Raw genomic sequence first — 14,682 nt, forward strand, 5'->3', positions numbered from 1 at the left:
TTTTCTTTCCCCACACGAAAACCCACAAAAAAAATATATAAATAAAAAAAAAAAATTCGACCATTTGGCATTCGACCAAATGGTGTCGACCAAATTGCAGTCGACCAAATTGCAGTCGACCAAATTGCAGTCGACCAATTGACAGGACACCATTCACGACGTGTTTCGGGCCATTCTCGCCCTTCTTCAGGTGTGGACAAGTGTCTTTTTCAATGTAATGCTTTCTGCAAATTAAACCAAATTTGTATTTCAATTACTTTGATTGCATGTCTTTTTTTCTAAAACATCAATATTTTGGAATATCAAATAATCATAATAAGAGTCTGATCCTCTGACCTGTGAACCTGTGTTTCTCCGCTTCTTCTTTTTTAAGCTTTGATACTACTTTGCTTGAGTGTTCATGTGGGCCCTGGGCCTGTTTCTCTTCTTCAAATAGAGCAACGGATTGATCAAATCTGGAAATTAAATAAAAAATCAGTGGAACCCTTGTCATTTGAGACAGAGGTTTTTGTATCGGGAACAGTCGCTACAAGTTTAGCGCTGTGTCCCAGTGCAAAAACCTTTGTTTCTCCTTTTAATTGTACGGCTTGTTATTTGTTCTTGACGCTCCTCCAATGTGATTGCTTGATCTTAATATACAATACTCCAGGATTGTGTTATTTTTCTTAAAGTACATTTTTGATGCTGGTTTATAAAATGGTACCTTTCGAGTCTCCTCGGGTTTTTCCTTTCTTTCTTGTTTCTACCGTGCTATTAGATATGCGTGCGAGCCGTTGTCCCCACTTATCGTTCGCGTTCAGGATTTCACAGCGCATCTCCCATTTGATAATAAAAGCGGGTGATCCTGCTTAGTTATTTGTGTTTCAGCGCTGGATCATTCATCTTTTATGAGCTAGCCTTTTTCATCTTACCTTGTTCGTGCTTCACGGCAGACCCGTATCGTCTTTCTCTTCTGCGTTCCGCAAGCAGTGTTGCTGTCGTCGCTAACGGAACCAGTTTTCTTGTTTGTCTGGCGATAGATTAGAGGAGGTGACTTGCGCTTGTTTTTAATGGGTGCCATCGTATAGTGGAGTTGTTTATACCATCTTTACCTCATTTTGTATTGGCAATCCATGTAACGTGTATGTCATATTTATCTCCTTCAGTATGAGCCTTTCTTTTCTATGCCTCTTTTCGTAATCTTTTAATTATTCTTCGCATTGAGCATTTATTGATTGATTTTTAATTCGTTTGGATATTTACAGAAAGTAACTGAGATCCCAATCTACATTTATTCCACTGGGATGCATTGGATTACATTTTTCAATCCAGTATGTCTCTTTTTGCAGTAACATTTTAGTTAGATTTCCACCCCTTCTTGATGGCTTCACTTGCTCCAGTATGATGAATCTGATTTGTGCTATGTTGTGTCTCTCTTTCTTGAAGTGCTGTGCCACTGGTGATTTTGTTGACTCCACCCTTATATTTGACTTGTGTTCAGAACATCTTGTTTTCCCCTTTCTGGTTGTCATTCCTACATAACAGATGTCACAGGGACATCTTATTCCGTATATTACATTTTTTGCATCGCAAGTTGCTGAATGAAAAAGGTTAATCTTATATCCTTTGTGGGGGTGATTAATGTTGTTACCTTTGATTAAGTTGTTGCAATTATTGAAGTTCTGACACAGTACCGTTCCTTTATGGTTTCTCAAGGTTTCTCTTTTTGTTGCTAAGTCTGCTTTCACCAGATGTTCTTTTATGGATTTGCTTTTGTTATAAGCAAACATGGGTGGTTCTGGGAAGAGTCTTTTCATCATTGGATCAAGAGTCAAAGTAGTCCAATTTTTCTTGATTATCTTTTTAATTTTGGGGATCTGTTGTGAGAAAGTAGTCACACATACCAATTTCACTCTTTCTTCTGAGTTCTTGGGTTTTAGGGCCTCTGTCCTGGTGATCATGCTCAACTTTTCTGCACTTGTATTTATGTTAGACGGATGATAGCCTCTTTTTTACCATTTGTTTTTCATGTCTCTTGCTTTCAGGTGGTATTCTTCTTGTTCGGATATGATCCATTTATATCTTAAAAATTGAATGAACGGTATGCTTTCTATTGTTTTTCTTGGATGAGAGCTGCTTGCATGTAATATGCTGTTTCTGTTTGTTTTGTGTATATAGTTGTTTCCAATTTACCTCTTTTCTTGTATATTTGTATGTCCAGGAATTCAATTGTCTCCCTACTTGTTTTGGTTGTCAATTTTATTCTTGGAGCCATTGTATTGAGATGTTGAAAGAACATCAGTAATTCTTCTTCCGGGCCGTTCCAGCTACTGAATATGTCATCAATAAAGCGGACTATGCATTTTAGATGTTTTGTCCATCTCTCGTTGTTCAAGATGTTAATTTCTTACAAGTAGGACATGTAGATATTAGCATAGCTGGGGGCCATGGCTGCCCAATTGATATTCCTGATGTTTGTATGAAGTATCTATCTTGAAACATGAAGAAATTATTCTGTAGCACAATCTTTAGTCTCTTAAGAATGAAAACTTTGTCAGCTTTGCAATCTGTATCTGGTTTGAGTAATACCCATTCCATGGCTTCCAATCCACCCTTGTGGGTGATGTTAGTATACAAGCTTACAACATCCATCGTAAACAAAATGTCTTTTACTTCATCAACTTCTATGTCTTTCAGTTTATTGAGAAAATCATTGGTGTCCTTTATGTATGACTTGAGTTTGCTAATTGATGGTTGGATTGCTCGATCTATATATTGAGCTAAAGGCTCTAAGACACTATTATTGGCAGCAATAATTGGTCTCCCTGGTGGATTTTTAAGATTTTTCTGAATTTTCAGTAGTATATATATATAATAGGAATAGATGGATGTGAATTCGTTAGAAAATTCCTGATGCGATGGCTGATTAGTTTATCAATTTCTGCTTCTTCCAATGTCGTCTGAATTACTGTCCGTAATTTTTCTGTATTATTTTCATAGATTGCCAGTAAGTATTCTCGCCACTTAGTTGCCTTTCCACTTCCCTTCTGTTCTGTGTTCATTAGGACTAACGCTCCTCCCTTGCCTGCTGGTTTCAAAATTAAGTCAGAATTCTTCCAAAGCTTGCTTAAGATTCGTTGTTCTCTGTTTTTGAAGTTTGACTTTGTTCTTTTCTGATAGTTTAGTTTCTCAAGATCTTTCAGAACTTGTTTTTGGAATACATCCATTACGGGATTCTGAATTGGAGGCATGAAAGTGCTTTTTGGTTTCATTTCTAGGTATTTGTTGTCCTCCTTGGCGTGCCCCAATCACATGTATCAAAGAAATCAAAGAATAACTTCAGTCTCATCTTTCGAGTTAGTTTAAAGAAATCAGAGATGTTTATGACTAATTTTTCTTTTGGGTGAAGTTCACCTTCCGAGTTGTTTTTTCTCTTTCTTGCCTCTTCTTGTTTTGCTCTGTCTAAAAAAGACAAGATGTTTTCTGTTGGTAATTTTGTTAATCTTGATGTCGATGGCGCTTGTTCATCTATCGTTATCTGTTTTTCTTGTTCTTGTGATTTTGATTCAGCACTGGATGCTTCAGATGAGGCCCTCTTTGTGGTTGGCGTTCTTTTTTTGTAGGGTATCTTTCCACTTTTGAAATTATCTTTTTGTTGGTAATATTCCTTCCACGAGTATACTATAGCTAAACTTGTAGCGACTGTTCCCGGTACAAAAACCTCTGTGTCTCAAATGACAAGGGTTCCACTGATTTCTAATTCAATTTCCAGATTTGATCAATCCATTACTCTACTTGAAGAGAAACAGGCCCAGGGCCCACATGAACACTCAAGCAAAGTAGTATCAAAGCTTAAAAAAGAAGAAGCGGAGAGACACAGGTTTACAGGTCAGAGGATCAGACTCTTATTATGATTATTTGATATTCCAAAATATTGATGTTTTAGAAAAAAAGACATGCAATCAAAATAATCGAAATACAAATTTGGTTTAATTTGCGGGAAGCATTACATTGAAAAAGACACTTGTCCACACCTGAAGAAGGGCAGAATGGCCCGAAACGCGTCATGAATACAAGGTTCACTACAAAAAGAAGACCATCAATCATGGTTCACATAACAAACCTTGTAGAAAGGGATTAGTGTAACAACAAAGAGAATAGCAGTAAACAGATCTATCCAAGATTATTAAGAGACATTTAGCACATGAACAATTGCTAAGAAGTATTCGAAATGGTGTGAAATCTGTAATGTTTGATTGATGGAGCAGTTTAAGAATTATCAAATGTGAACAAACAGTATATATTATTATGTCTATTTTTTTGAACATAGAATAAAATGTTGATGTGAAAAATGTTTACCACAATTAATGTTTTTGCATTGTTAAATGCCCAAAAGTGTGCACGGAGCATCAGTCATTTTTTTGAAGTGACCCAATACATTGCTTTACTTAAGTTGATCCTGTAGCCCAGGATTGTACTCTGTGGCACCTAAACAACCCAAGTTTGTTCCTACCTATTGAAACACTAGCTGTGAAAAAAATCTCATACATGAAAAAGTGTGCTTCTCTACATCATTTCACACTCCTGACTCGGTCAACATCGCCTAAAAGGGGTGAGTGATGTCCTGTCACCCCGTGCCCGAGCAGCCTGGACGCCCAGCGATCTGCGTCTCGATGCCTTGCCCACAACATCAAGGGATCATGCCGATGTGGCCCCTGGTACCCGCCAGGTGCGGCTTTGTCGGTTTAGAACTGTACCATCAATGGACCTGGACCTGGACCTGGGGAAGTGACTCCTGAACGGACATTGATGGAAAGTGAAATGGTCTCCTGCAGTCCTGAGATTGCTAAAAGAGGACTCAGTAAACCTGTGTTATGATGCTGTGAACCTGCATATTAGCTACATGCTTAAAGTGGTCTCAGTAAAGGACAGTGATGTGAAGCTGTGATCCCGCAGTTTGTAGGGGTGCTTTATATGGTACCAGTGGCTACCCATGGCCGTCATGCAGTGGTTGCAATTCCATACCCCAGGTTAATAAAGGGTTTTGTAACTTGTGGACTAACTGCCAACCATACACCGGCAGTTTGCGCACTGTGACTGTCACTGGAGGGTGATGGTTTGATATGAGTTGTATATGTATATATATGTGAGCTAGCAGTTGCATATCATATTGGTTGTTGATCCCGATCCCATGATTCTGAAGTAGCCCAAGTAGTGTTGTTCTATAACAGGGGGGGGATATCATTTATGTTGTAGTCACATTTGTTTGTTTGTTATGAAAAAGGAGTGTTGTGTAGTAACCCTCCCATGTATTGTTGGGTGTCCTGAGCCACGTTTAAGCTATCATGCCACAACATTTGGTGCTGTGGGCTTAGAAAATTCAAGATGGCGGAAAACCCACATGTGCGCCGAAATCCAGGAAAGCTGCGCAGTTTGTGCGCACACCAAAATGGTTGCCTCACTTGCCACCCACCAGTGCGAGAATGAAAGGCCGGGTTGCCATGAGGGAAATGGGTTGCCAAAGGAAAAACAGTAGCGCTGGTTAGCTTCAAAGCGCTTTAAAACCACCATTGGACTACCCACACAGTAGTCTGAAACCATTGGGAATGGCAATGCTGATTGCCAAAAGCAAACCCATAACTGTTGGGAATTCATTTTCTTAAATCCCAAAAAGGGGTGCAGTACCAGTACTCACCACTATCCAAAAGCCGGCGTTTTAAAACCACCAGATTTTGTAGAAAACTGAATAAATGAACCCAAAACAGGCCAAAGAAAGACTTACTGAGAGGTGGATCCAATGTAAAGTTATATTCTGAAGTGACTTGAAGGTTTATAACAAGACTGGATGCGCTGTGGATTTCAGCAGTTTAAGTAAATTTGGACTGAAAGACACTAAAAAAAATCTAAATGTTTAAATTGACTGAGTGACCTACTTTTGAGTGTCACATAGGTTGCAATTGTTTAAATGTCATAGTTTTAAACTTAGAATCAGCCTTCTAGCTGCATATGTGAAAATGTTTAGTTTTATTTGAATGCAGGAACTGGGGAACAGAAATGACAGCTTAAAGAGATTCCAATTTGCCTGGCAACTACCCCCATCAGGAGTGAAACTTGAGTCACAGCTGTGTTCCCAGGCCTAGCTGCCCTTTTGCTGCTCACACTAAGGATATGCCATCTATCTGATAATTGAATTACCTGTGCTCTGCAGGAAAGTGAACAAAGCCCTGTCCTGGCTCAGGCAAAGGTTTTATTGGCAGGAGTCGTAAATGGTCGTAAAAAGTGGCTTCCTCCTGAGGAAAGGGGAGGGGCACTGCCTGTGAGAGCAAGCTGGCTTGGCAGAACTGGAAAAACCAGTATTTCTACCTTGTGCTGAGAGGAAACCACACCCCTTTGGAGCCAGAACATAACTCTAAAAAGATGAATAACTCATAGAGCGGACATGTGAAAATTTTATAAATGATACCATAATTCTTGTGATTTTTCTGCCCACAGTTTAAGAGGTTTTTAGAACCGGTGGTATGTTCAGGGGGGTGTTAGCGGAAAAGTGGATATTACTCTAAATGTATGCATGTTAAAAATCTGAAACTTCATCAGTTAATGTCCATACTCCCTGCACACATGTATGTAAAGTTGGGTCAATGTCAGAAAGTGAAAAATCAGTTAAAAAGTCAATTATGTGCCATTTCTGAATGCAAGCTCTTAGAAACAGCAGATTTGGACAGAGACATGGCTAAATTCAGCCACACCATGTATATGTAATTTCAAGCAACTGTGTAACTGTGAAATATGTCTTTTATTATCAAATATAGAATGTGTGCAATCTGACAGAGGAGTGTCCTATCTGCAAGCCATAAAATGACATCCCTCTGACTCACAGTTCATTCCCCAATCAAATGATAAATGGAAGTTTGACCAATTAGAAGCTGAGAGAGAGGTAGGGTCAGTGATGCTAGAACACACCCACCTTCTAAACACATAAAAGCAGACAGACAGGACAGATAGGGACCTTCAATTCCATCTGCAGCGGGACGCTCTGCCGGAAAAATCCATACTTTACCTCCATCAAACCTCCAGAGAGCCAAACTAGAGACTTCAATCTATCCAGAACTAGAGACCCAGACCAGAGAACCAGAGAGAGCTGACCCAGATCACTGTGAAGTGCAGAGACCAGAGGCGAGTTTAAAACCTGACCAGATCCATGGCGAGGCCCATTTCACTCAAGAATATAGTGTGAGTACCTAGAAAACTGTGCAGAACCAATCTCCTAGTTAAAATAATATAATTCAATCTATTTAATCTAAGTAGAACTGCCTCCTAACTGTCACCTGTCATTTGTAAAGCTGTCACTTGTCATTTCCTAGTTGCAAGCTGCACTTGTCTTTTTGAACTTTAAAATTTCAAATCTGAAAAACGACCTTCACAAAATCGCTCATATCTCCGCAACCGTTTGTGCTAGAGACTTGCAATAACTTTCATCTGAAAGGTTAGAATCGTGGCTTTCCTACGAACCTAGAACCGCATTCCTACCCCTTATAGTTTTACCGCAATAGCGGAACACGCATCCGCGAATTTTACCGCAATTTGCAAATTTCTTCACATGTAAAATCGGCTGCTGCTTGCCTTCCATTTGCCAGAAATTCGTTTAACCTGCTAACTATCCCTGCCTCATTGCTAGTGTGAGCCTGGACTAATATTAACTAGATACCACTCACCCTGAACCTCTGAAAGGGAATTAAAAGCATTTCCAGCATATTTCTCATCCATTGCTAGCACATATCAAAGCATTTGGGCCTGTGTTTTCAAAACTCCTATCTGTTTTCTGTAGTGTAAGCTTGCTGGGGTGAACTGAATTACAATTGATTGCATTTCTGAGAACTGTGTGTTTTCCTTCCATTTCCTTGCCTTGCATCAAGGGGGGGAGGGGATTGCCAGAGAAAAGTGATCACATTGTTTGGTTGAAATCATATTGAGTATTTTCTGTACTGCATTCATTGAATATTGCATCCACCTGAGCTTACATAAAGCATCCTCTACCACATTATACTTTTGTTCCTATTTACCAGTGTGCTACCTTATCCATTTCATGTCAACTCATTAGTGAGTATAAAGAAGTGTGCTAGTGCCAGATCCTCCGTTGTTAATCTTTATCATATCAGATTAAGTGTGATATTCAATTATTAATTTATTATAAAGTGTGATATATATATCTATATTGTTTAAATTATCAAATAAACCTTTTAACTTGCAAAACAGAACTACTTCTTGGCTCAGTGGGGTCAGGGGGATTCCAAGAGAGGGGTGTTATATAGGGGTAGTCATCCAGAACGCATGAACTGGACATAAAGATATATCAATAAGGGTTTTCATTCAGTATTCTAGACTAGGCGTTAACTTAGCTGTAGTGCTGAATTGAATCCTCTTACAAATTGGGGGCTCGGGCCGGACGTTTGGGTTAGAATACCACTTGTGCAGCTTAATACAGTGTGCTAACTGACGGGATACACATATCCAGTCGGATCACCACGCTGCATTACGCTGTGAAGCATTCCTCAAAAGGGACACTCCAAGAAAAGTTCTGTTCTGCAAAAATAAAATACAAACTTCTGTAAGTCAGGACAGAGACCAATCTCTAGAATGACGACCTTGGTAGATATGAAAATAGCCAGAGAGCACCTCTTGCATAAGCTATTTGTGAGAGGTGAATGGACCGAACAGGGCCAGGATGCCTGGTTGCAGGCCATCACGCGACAGGTCACTGAAACAGGGTCAAACTTATGGAGAGATCAGGGTCCATTACATGTGGCCCTGAGTGAACTATATATGGCTCCTAAGGCCAAAGATGAACACGACAAGATTGTTAGGATAGCGGCATACCTGTACCTATATATGGGAGACATGCAGGATAGATGTGCTGAAAGCCAAAATCTGGCAAATAGGCAACAGATGGCGTTAGAGAAGGTCCAATTTGACCTGGTCTCTTCTGAGCAGAGGCTGCAGAGGAGCCAGGAGTCAGAAGATGATAGTAGGCAGCACATCATTAAAATAAAGAAGGATATGGATGTGCTGCAACAGGAAAAGGTTGTACAGGATACCAGATTTCTAGCCTTGCAGAAGGAATACCAAGAAGGTTTGGACTCCCTACTGCAAAACCAGAAAAAGCTGGAGCAACAACTGGACTTCAACAGGGTATGTGCTGAGCAGGTAGTCACCCTGCAAGGCCACCTAGATAGAGTGAAGGCAGAGAGCAACAAACTAATTCTGAAAGACCTGGATACCCAGGCAGAGTTTGATCAGGAGCGCCAGAATGCTGGTGCCTTCCAAAGGCAGAGGGACGACCTGGCGGCACAAATGCAGGCTCTTAGTCAGGAAAGAGACGCCATAGGCCAGGAAGTCTGCCATTTAAAAAGGAAAATGGAAGAAAATCACCTGTCCCTCCAGGGGCTGGGTGACCTCCAAAAAGAAAATCAGAACTTGTTAGAGCACACCAGGAGGGTGGAAGAGGCTTTGGCAAGAAAGGAGCAGGCCAATAGGGACATTGCCCAGGAGGTAACCCTCCTGCAGCAAAGACTGGCCCAGTACTCCAGGACCAATCAGGAAGCACAGAGAGAGAATGAGGCTCTCTGCCAACACAATGATAGGCTCCAACAACAGGTAGCGATGCAGGAGAGACTGATAGAGTCGAGTAAGGCCTTAACAGAGGAACTGAAAGCACAAATGCAGGCTCTTGCATTGCAACAGGGAGCAGGGGCGGATAGAGATGAGGTTCGCTGGGAAAGGGAAACTCCGGAGCATAACCTCAGGAGCCCTAGTACCAGAGGCCCTCATACCTCTCAGTCCCTGGACTCTGCCACCCCCATGTTCCCTGGCGCACATGAGCACAGGGCTGCAGGGATGGCAGATTACTATCCAGCTAAGAGTATGGGGCTCATAGGCCAGTACCACTCAGGAATGGAGGGGTGGGCATCCGGGTATGGGCACCCAAGTACAGTACAGTTCAATGGGGAACCCCAGGAGAGTGGGCCCATTAAGGGCATCCTGAAAGCCTCTGCCCAGTTAGGTCAGTGGAGGGGGTACCCATCAAATCCTGGCAGCAAGGAGGAATCTGAAGACTCCTCTGAACTGCGCAGGACACAGGAGACCAGGTCCCCACATTCTGCCAGCCATTCCCAGGCTCGCAGAATCCGGGAAAACCTGGAAGAACAGACGGGAACCTCTGGGAGCAGTGCCTCTGAGTCCGAGGAAGAATGGACAAGGGTTACCCGAACCAAAAAGGCCAATAAGGCAAAAAGGGCCTTGCTTAAGGACCCCTTAAAGCAGATTAAGGCGATCAGGAGCGTCATCACGCCTTACCATAAGAACGCTAAGTATTCTGTTTGGGAGCACTTAGGGTTGTTTGAACAAATGATGGAGACTTTCCATTTGAAGGACAGCCAAAGCTGTATTCAATATGTAAAGTGGACCTTCTCCCCGGAATACTCCAGTTTCTTTGCGGGGCTGGAGGACCAAAATCATTTAAGATGGTCCACCTATAAGGCGGCCATCTTGAAACATTTTTCTGTTCACAGAAATCCTCAAGAGGCTCGCAAGGCAGCCTACAATTTGCAATGTGGGGAGGATCAGGCCCCACAAGAAATTGTGCAGGAGTTAAAGCGTGCTTTTGCACAGACCACAAGAAGGGTGCGCACGGATAGCAGGGAATTTATTAATACGTTTTTCCATGCCTTGCCCAAATATATCATGACCCAGCTCGTGAGGGATTTTCACGAGAAAAGATCTTTAGACTGGGTCATTGAACAGGCTACCCGGATCTATGAGGTGCAGAAACCGATAGATAGCAAAAGTAATGCCCAGAAAAACCCCAAAGCCAACAGCACCCCTGATGCTGCCAAGGTGGCAGAGGTAAAGGTCACCCCCGTTTTGGATTTGGAGATGGGGGGGCCTAAAAACCTACCTGCACCTAATAATGCTAGGCCCAGGAGGTCCTCGGGTCAGTCACAGACAGGGAGCCAAGGAGGCAGCCCCACAAATGGGGTCCCTCGCTCTCCTGATTATGTAAGTCCTCGCTACAAAGGTAACAGACCCATCCTGGGTTATGTGTGGACTCCTCCAGCCCAAGGGGGGGGATCCAGCCAAGCACCTAACCCAGGGAACTTCCCTCCAAACTTCCCACAGGAGGGCAGAAATTTACCAAACCCTGGGCAGAACTTTTTCCCCAGATATCCACCCGACTTTCAGCCCCAAAACCATCCATCCTTCTTTCCCCAATTCCCTGAGCCCAGACCACTGAATCCGGGAGAGGGGAGGCCAAGGGTGGAGGGGTACCCAAATCTTCCCAACCCGGGGTATTACCAGAGGAGGGACAGCTACCCTTCCCGGGATCAGCCCAGGGGAGAAAACAGGGCCCCGTATCAGCCTGAGCGGGTTTCCCAGTTAGAGCGCCAGGTTCAAAACATGGCGCGGGATCTGGGTCACATACTGAGGGCACAGCAGAACCCTCAGATGGGCGTGCCGGCGCAGAACGCACCCAACTCTGGACCTGGTGCTCCAGAACAATGACGGGGGCAGCACCCCGATAACTCACCGGTTCCCAGGGAGGAGGCACAAGGGGAAGGGGGGTGTAAAGCCTTGGAGGAAGCTTCCTTCCTCACTTGTAAACAGCCCCTGGAAACCCAGGAACCGGAAACAAAATCTCCTGCCCTTGAAAGTCGGCCCCCTAAGGAGCAGAGGGGGGGTAGGAGAAACAAAAGACCCAAACAGACTCAGTTTGAGGAGGAGGTACAGATCTTCCAATTTGAGGGAGAGGGATCCTCAGAGGATCCTGAGAAAAGGATCTTCTCCTTCAGAGAGGGGGGAACTCCTCCCAAAGAAAAATGGGTCCCTAGGAATGCAAATCCAGACTGGGGAGATGTGGAGACTGAGCTACCGCCGCCCACCATCTCATCCCAGAACCAACAGCAAGAAAATCCCCGGGTTCAAACCCATACTGGGGACTGCCTCCAAAAAGGGGGGGGCGGCCCAGAACTGGAACCCGGGGAACCCACAATGGCTCTGATCTCCAGTTGCCAAATTTTTCTTTCAGATTCCCAGGACTCTCCACAGAATTCTGCCCAAATCTCTTCGCTAGCAATGTCCAAAACCAGAAAGTTAGCCCACCAGTTGTCCAAAAATGTACATTACCTGTGCCCCCTTGAGGAGAAGGAGGGAAGATATTATGCCCCGGTACAAGGACAGGGGCAGGGTACAATCTCGGCACTGGTGGACACTGGATCTCAAGCTACCCTTCTGTCCAGAAGGGCCTTTGACGAACTGAATGCAGGAAGGGGAGAGAATTACCAAATTCCTCTCACCTCTCTTCCGGGACAACTACAGAACTTTGACGGGAAGGAAATTCCCGTTGAGGGGACTGCAGACTTGGACATTAAAATTGGGCGACATAAGTTGAAACACCCAGTCATAGTTGTGACCCCGGAGGGCACCCCTTGTTTACTAGGGAATGACCTCCTGAGAAGGTTGTCACCCCTAATAGATTGTGTAAACAAGGTCCTCTGTACCCAGACTAGCCGACCAATAAAATTAAAACAGAGTGTCAACCATGTTAGTTTAAACGGCACCTGCCACATGGTTGAACAAAAATCTGACCAAGTAGAATTTCACTTCCAGAACAACCAGATTCCAGACGTGACAGTAATAGCAGTAGGACAACAGACTGGTGATGGGGGGTCCTCTCTATTTCTGAAAATCAACCTTCCTTCCAGTTTAAGGTGGTATTCCACACTGGAAGGAAACACTCTGAAATTCTATACTAATCCACAATCAGAAACTACCACTTCTATAGCCCAGGAAGATGTGAAATCAGCTCAGAGCCTGGCTGATATTCAGCAAATTGGAGAGCAGTTGTTCATCCCTGTTCAGTTAAATGATGGGAAGGACTCTGTTCTCGCTCGAGTGTGTGTGAACAACGGTAAGAGCTTCATCAGCGAAGCCATGTTTCGCCAACTTCCAAAAGATCCAGCCATTCCCACCTTCAAACTGATAGACAAATGGGAAATGGACCTGGAAGCACCCAATTCAAAACATCTCCTGCCAAGCAGGTGTATGCTCAAAATCTCCATTGGCAACAAGAGCATAGTCCATAATTGTTGGGTCGTGCGAGACGTCACTGCCGCCTTTTACTTAGGCAGTGACATTCTCAATCGCTTTGCCATTAGTTTGGACCTAATAAACTTTAAAGCTTGGTCCCGATTAGCGGATAATCCCATGGGCTTTGATGATCCAGAAAAAGCATTTAGGTCAGCTCAATTGCTACCTTATGCAGTTGAAATTCAGGTTAAAGAGGAAGTCACCATCCCAGAAAGGACCCGACAATTCTCCCTGGAAGTGAAAGTTAAAAGGGGACAAGAGTTGAAAAACCCTGATGCTTACATACATCTAAATGCTTCTTTCCAACAGCAAGGGTTGGGGGTAAACCCAACTCCATTAGTCAACATAGAACATGACACCATTCTAATAGAGGTGGATAACAGCGACTTAAAGAGTATTACTCTAGCCGCAGGCACCATTATTGGAATGGCGGTTGATGACCGACATTTCTCCATTGATCTTGTAAATTAACTGTTAGGACCAATCCCCAAGGACTGTGTTGACAGTGACAGTGAGGACAATACAACACCAGACAGGATTTTCACCCGGCATGGGGGGAACTTCCTGGTGTACACTTCCTGCCCCTATGGTAAGGAAGATGTGACGTGTGACTTCAGGAGGGATGAGGTGATTTTCCAGGTACATGAGGGCTGCCTTTCCCACCTGAAGCCTCCGGTCCAAATCAGCACTCTGACCAGGGACTTCTCCACCCAGCTGGAGGAGGCCGCGGAAATAGCCAAACCAGAAGTCTTTCCAGGCTTCAGGCAGATGGTGGAAGAGAGAGTCAACCTAGCTGATGCCTGTGTGACTCTGGAACAAAAGCAAAAGTTGAAACAAGTTTTCTTGGATTTCCAAGATCTCTTTGCGGTAGACTCCTATGACTGTGGTCGCACTGACATCCACACAACAACAATCCCCACGGACCCTAGCATGACTCCTGTGTTTGTGAAGCAATATCGCTTGCCTCTCGCATCAATGGAGTCCCTTACTGAAATAATTAAGAACCTTGAGTCCCGGGGAATAATCCGTCCAGTCCACAGCACTTTCAATAATCCGGTGCTGGGAATATTGAAGCCAAACGGCCAGTGGAGACTCTGCGCCGACCTCAGGGAGCTCAACAAACGGGTCCATACTTCCCGATGGCCTCTGCCCTACATTGACCAAGGGCTGGCCCAGATTCAGGGGTCACAGGTATTCACTGCAATAGACCTGACCAATGGATACTGGACCGTGCCTGTCAGCAGGGAGGACCAATACAAACTGGCTTTTACCTTTGGGGGCCAGCAGTACACATGGACCCGGACTCCCTTCGGATACCTTAACTCCGGTAATGAGTTCAATATTTTCCTACATAAGGCCATGCCCGACCTGGGTGCGAGGGGTAACCTGGCTTATGTAGATGATGTCCTCATCAAAAGTTCATCTGTGGAGGAACACATAGCGGAGATCCGTTATGTTCTGACCCAGTTGAGGGCCGCCGGAGCAAAACTTTCCTTTCAGAAAGCACAGTGGTGTAGAACCCGTGTTAATTTCTTGGGGCATGAGATTACTCCTCAGGGTCTC

Source organism: Ambystoma mexicanum, chromosome 11 (genome assembly GCF_040938575.1).
Source record: "Ambystoma mexicanum isolate Mex_15411 chromosome 11, UKY_AmexF1_1, whole genome shotgun sequence".
In the NCBI taxonomy this organism is placed as follows: Eukaryota; Metazoa; Chordata; class Amphibia; order Caudata; family Ambystomatidae; genus Ambystoma; species Ambystoma mexicanum.